Here is a 6,280-nt window from a genome sequence, read left to right as displayed (position 1 = left end):
AACAACACCTTGTGCGTTGCTCGGAAAGTCCTTTTGCTGTTTGCACCGGGTGTTGATGCCGAGAAAACTATTTTTGGGTGTTCCAGAGGAATGAAGAGGGAGTGAAGGAATTAAGTCCACAAAACCCCCAATTTCTGATGACATCTTGCATTAGGAATTCAGGATCCGTACATCGTTCTCCTTGCTATGTGTTCCTCAGACGACGGAAGTTTTTGTCGTACGTACTTGGCAGATTATAGACACGGTAGCCGTCGAAGAGTTGGTACGTGAAAGCTCTTGCAAGGTGCAAGGATGCAATCGGACTCTCGCCAATTATTCTCCCTCATCAGCCATCTTGCAAAAAGAATTAAGTTAGGCACCTATATATATATATACTTATCGAAGCTAGCAAAGCACTGTTTCCTCACGTCGACGACGACATGTACGGTCGAACGTTGGTCGGAGCGCGTACGGTTTTTTGCTTGCAAGGGTCAAGGGAACAAATGTAGGCTGCTGGGACCTCACTCGAGAGGTAGCTAGCTATAGACGCGCGCCACAAGATACGACATGGCAGCCCGGGTTCTCCGCTGCTCTCGCCACTTGCAGACGACGCCGTCGCCGGAGACGCCACCAGCAATCCAGCATACGGTCCCTACTGGAGCCACGGGTCCGGCCGCGTCGTGCTGGCTAGTCGTGGTCGTGGCGACCCGCCACCGCGAATGCTTTTGCTCAGGATCTCACAATTATCGTGCGGGCCCAGCCACCAGGGCATGCGCGGACTTGGTCGACTACTTACCGCTTACCGGATCGGACATGCCGGTCGCCTCGCGCGGGCTCCGACGGCGCCGGGCCGACGCCGGTCGCCACTCCAGTCATACAGGTCCCGCGCGCCTCTCGCCGTCGTCGGTGAGACTTCCCGTCCGATGGAGACTCGACAAGATTCTCTCAAAAGTTAAGCAGGCGGCGTATCTCCATGAGCCACACGGCTCCATCTCTCAAATGACATGACTGACTGGCTCACAAGTGTGCATACATGTGTGCTTGCTTTACCTGCTGGGGATGCACACATTATTTGCTAGCTAGGCTAGGAATCTGTCATTTCGTTTGGAACCAATCACCTCGACGGGAGGAAGCAGCGGAAGAACCTAATGTTAGGCCACCGCGCCATGACTGCGATGACACATTAGTTCAAATTTTAACTAAATCCCAGACATTTTTTAATCCCAGACCATTACCACTGACTAGTTAACCCAGCATCAGATTGCTAACCTCACGGGGTGTCCTTACATCAACGGCAGTTGACTCACGACATGCATGATTTGATGCTAGTTGTAGCTAGTGCGTTGACTACAAGACGAAAAAGAAAGCCAACGCGTTGAGTCCCCATGGCCTAGAGATCTCGGGGGACCCGCTCGACCAGATGAAAGTGTGATCCAAAGGCTCAAAAGGCACATGAAAAATACTAGTACTACTCATCATTTAAAGGTGCACCTATCTATGCAATTATAAGCGCACTTTTAATGTGCATGAATCTAGACATACTAACGGGAATCGATCGAATGACCCTTGGCTCTAGGGAAGTGGCAAAGGAGATTGAGATCGATGTGATGATCATGTGTTGTTGCCATCACTGGAATCCCATGGATCTTCCGCTCACACCACGGCCGCATCCTCCCTCATCTTCTCCTACTAGGCTCTAGCTTAGCTTTAGCTCGGGGCTGGTCGGCTGGAATGCACGCGCTTGCGCTTGCCCTACGCGATTCAATAACGGACAGGGCCACAGGTAAGAGCATCTCCACCGGTAGCCTCCAAATAGGTGCCGGAAGGGGCGCCGGCACCTCCGTTTGGGGGACGCCGGCACAACATCCTCTATTTGGGGACGCTGCTCCCATACCGGCGCCCGCAATACGCCAGTCCAGAGAGATTTTGAAATATAAATTCAAATTTACAACACGATATTCATACGAAGTTTGAACGAAATTTGTACAAATTTAACGCGATTTCAAACTAAAAAACTAAAAAATACAACGGCGCTGGGAGTCGAAGGCGCTGAAGTCGAGGTCGTCGCAGCTGGATGACCCGAAGGACTAGCTGTCGACGTCGTCGGCCTCCTCCTCGTCGTCCTTCTTCTCCTTTGGCGCCGGTAGCTCGGATGGTCCGGTGAGGTCGATGTGGCGGATCACACCGCCGCCTGCCGCGGGTTGATCGCGATGTGACGATAGTCTTCATCGACGGAGCGGCTGAGGATGAAGTTGAGGGCGGTGAACTCCTCCTCGTCACCGTCGCCACGGAAGGCCGCCTGCGCCTCGGCCTCCTTCTCCCACCATTGCTTCTTCGCTGGTGGAAGTGGTGGCGAGGCGTCCTCCTCCTTGACGCGGGAGTGGTGGCCCAACCATTTCGTCCGACGAGCCGGAGCAGAGGACGTGCGCCTCGCGTCGTCGCCGATGACGACGCCTCCAGAAGGAGGCGCGGGCGCGGCCGAGCACGTGCGCGCGACGGCAGATGATCAGGTGCGTGAGGTTCCGGACGCCGCGGTCCGTTCCGACGCCCTCTGCGTGGTAGGCGGCAACGCCATGTTCGCCGCCTGCGGGAAGTATAGCGGCTCCCATTGCCCGCGGACGGGTGGACGGAAGTCGTACTCGTGGAGAGTGTCGTCGACGGAGCGGCCGTACCACCAGGCACGGCGGCCGACGTTGTTGAAGCGGCCGCCCGAGGGGTTGGCCGTCCGAGCGAGCTCGACGTCGCGCTCGTGGTCGAAGCGCCCTGCCCAGGACGGGCTGTCGACAGCGTTCCCCGGGAGGCTCCTCTCCTCCGGCGTCATCTCGGCCCGCGGTTCCCTGGCGAGGGCCCGCGTCTGTGGTCCTGGCGGTGGCGGCGGCGGCGGCACAGTGAAGCCGCCGTTGGAGACGTGCCAGCCGTGAGGTAACTTGTATAGCATGTCAGAGACGGGGATGCGGTGCCAGTACAACATGTCAGCCTCGTCGAACGTCAGCTGCGTCGAGCGGAGCATGCCGCCGCCGCTCCCGCCAGCCTGGTCGTTGTGCGGCATCGCGTTTGCGTGTGGGTGGTGGTTTAAGGAAGGCGGCGGACGCGCATTGAAGGCGCGTGGGTAAGGTAGGTGGACGCCGCCTGGCTAGTTGCCGCCCTCGCCGTTTTGGTTTCTACGCGGGAGGCCATTAACGCCGATGACCAACCTCCCCGCATCGTTTCTGATGCGAACCGCCGCGTCCCCTCGCTGACAAGGCACCCCCACCCGCGAAAACAGTCGTTCCGCTAGGCGCCAGCGCACGTGATTCGCGCCCTTGGCCAAGGGGCCGGCACGGGATTGCCGGTGATTCTATTGGGCTCCAAAATTGGCCGGCGCCGTTTGGGGTGCGCCGGTGCGAGCCCATTTTCGCTCCCGTCCCCCAAAAAACTACCGGGGCCGCTATCGGGGGCGCTGGTGGAGATGCTCTAACCGAGTAGGATTTCTTTTACGGTAACCGAGTGTGTGATTATATCTATGGACTCACACAGATACTATAGCCAAGTTATTTGTTGCGGAAGAACACCTAAACTGCCCCGGTATATGCGGCCGATGCGGCCGTTTTTGTGGATCCCAAGAAGGAGGACATTCAAAATCTTTCCTCCATCCTCGCCTTATTCAAAGAAGATACCGGTCTCCTCACAAACTTCCAAAAGAGCATGGTCATTCCCATTAGATGTCAAGATATTGACATTAACGAGGTGCTTGATGGGGTTCCGGTGATCCGCGCTTCCTTCCCAATCAAGTATTTTGGGCTGCCCCTATCGGTTTGGAAGCTTAAGAGGATCGATTTTCAACCATTAGAAGACAAGATGGTCGACAAGCTTGTTACTTGGGATGGAAAAAATATCAATGCAGCTGAGAGAGGGGCCCTTGTCAAATCCGTCCTCACGTCCCAAGAAATTAATTTTCCATCTAACCCCGCTCAAAATCCCACCGGGGTGCATCACTTCCATGAATAAAATTGAGCGTGCTTTTCTTTGGGCCGGCACCAAAGAGGTCACAGGGGGAAAGTGTAAGTTTAATTGGGAATCGGTTTGTAGACCCAAGAAGCTTGGTGGTTCGGGCATCCTACATCTCGAGAAATTTGTGAGGGCTCTTCGGTTGAGATGGCCTTGGTTTGAATGGTGTGACCTGATGCGTGTAGTTGACACGTCCGTTGGGAACCCCAAGAGGAAGGTGTGATGCGCATAGCAGCAAGTTTCCCTCAGTAAGAAACCAAGGTTTATCGAACCAGTAGGAGCCAAGAAGCACGTTGAAGGTTGTTGGTGGCGGAGTGTAGTGCGGCGCAACACCAGGGATTCCGGCGCCAACGTGGAACCCGCACAACACAATCAAAGTACTTTGCCCCAACGTAATGATGAGGTTGTCAATCTCACCGGCTTGCTGTAAACAAAGGATTAGATGTATAGTGTGGATGATGATGATTGTTTGCGAAGAACAGTAAAGAACAATTGCAGTAGATTGTATTTCATATGTAAAGAATAGGACCGGAGTCCACAGTTCACTAGTGGTGTCTCTCCCATAAGATAAACAGATGTTGGGTGAACAAATTACAGTTGGGCAATTGACAAATAAAGAAGGCATAACAATGCACATACATATATCATGATGAGTACTATGAGATTTAATCAGGGCATTACGACAAAGTACATAGACCGCTATCGAGCATGCATCTATGCCTAAAAAGTCCACCTTCAGGTTATCATCCGAACCCCCTCCAGTATTAAGTTGCAAACAACAGACAATTGCATTAAGTATGGTGCGTAATGTAATCAACACAAATATCCTTAGACAAAGCATTGATGTTTTATCCCTAGTGGCAACAAGACATCCACAACCTTAGAGGTTGCCGTCACTCCCTGCATTCAATGGAGGCATGAACCCACTATCGAGCATAAATACTCCCTCTTGGAGTCACAAGTATCAACTTGGCCGCAGCCTCTACTAGCAACGGAAAGCATGCAAGAACATAAACAACATATATGATAGATTGATAATCAACTTGACATAGTATTCAATATTCATCGGATCCCAACAAACACAACATGTAGGATTACAAATAGATGATCTTGATCATGATAGGCAGCTCACAAGATCTAACATGATAGCACAATGAGGAGAAGACAACCATCTAGCTACTGCTATGGACCCATAGTCCAGGGGTGGACTACTCACACATCGATCCGGAGGCGATCATGGCGATGAAGAGACCTCCGGGAGATGATTCCCATCTCCAGCAGGGTGCCGGAGGCGATCTCCTGAATCCCCCGAGATGGGATTGGCGGCGGCGGCGTCTCTGGAAGGTTTTCCGTATCGTGGCTCTCGGTACTGGGGGTTTCGCGACGAAGGCTTTAAGTAGGCGGAAGGGCGGAGTCGGGAGAGGCACGGGGGCCCCACATGCTAGGGCCGCGCGGGCCCCCTGTTGGCCGCGCCGCCCTATTGTGGCGGTGCCCCGTGGCCCCACTTCGTGACTCCTTCGGACTTCTGGAAGCTTCGTGGAAAAATAGGCCTCTGGGCATTGATTTCGTCCAATTCCGAGAATATTTCCTTACTAGGATTTCTGAAACCAAAAACAGGAGAAAACAGCAACTGGCTCTTCGGCATCTCGTCAATAGGTTAGTGCCGGAAAATGCATAATAATGACATATAATGTGTATAAAACATGTGAGTATCATCATAAAAGTAGCATGGAACATAAGAAATTATAGATACGTTTGAGACGTATCAAGCATGCCCAAGCTTAGTTCCTACTCGCACTCGAGTAGGTAAACGATAAAAAAGATAATTTCTGAAGTGACATGCTATCATAATCTTGATCATACTATTGTAAAGCATATGAGATGAATGCAACGATTGGAAGCAATGATGAAGATAATGAGTAAACAAATGAATCATATAGCAAAGACTTTTCATGAATAATACTTTCAAGAACAAGCATCAATAAGACTTGCATAAGAGTTACTCATAAAGCAATAGATTCTTAGTAAAAGCATTGAAGCAACACAAAGGAAGATATAAGTTTCAGCATTTGCTTTCAACTTCAACATATTTATCTCATGGATAATTGTCAACACAAAGTAATATAACAAGTGCAATAAGTAAACATGTAAGAATCAATGCACTCAGTTCACACAAGTGTTTGCTTCTAAGATAGAAAGAATGGGTGAACTGACTCGACAATAAAGTAGAAGAATGGCCCTTCGCAGAGGGAAGCATTGATTACTATATTTGTGCTAGAGCTTTTATTTTGAAAACATAGAAACAATTTTGTCA

This window comes from Lolium rigidum, chromosome 5, assembly GCF_022539505.1.
Source record: "Lolium rigidum isolate FL_2022 chromosome 5, APGP_CSIRO_Lrig_0.1, whole genome shotgun sequence".
In the NCBI taxonomy this organism is placed as follows: Eukaryota; Viridiplantae; Streptophyta; class Magnoliopsida; order Poales; family Poaceae; genus Lolium; species Lolium rigidum.
Note: the sequence above shows the minus strand (reverse complement) of the source record.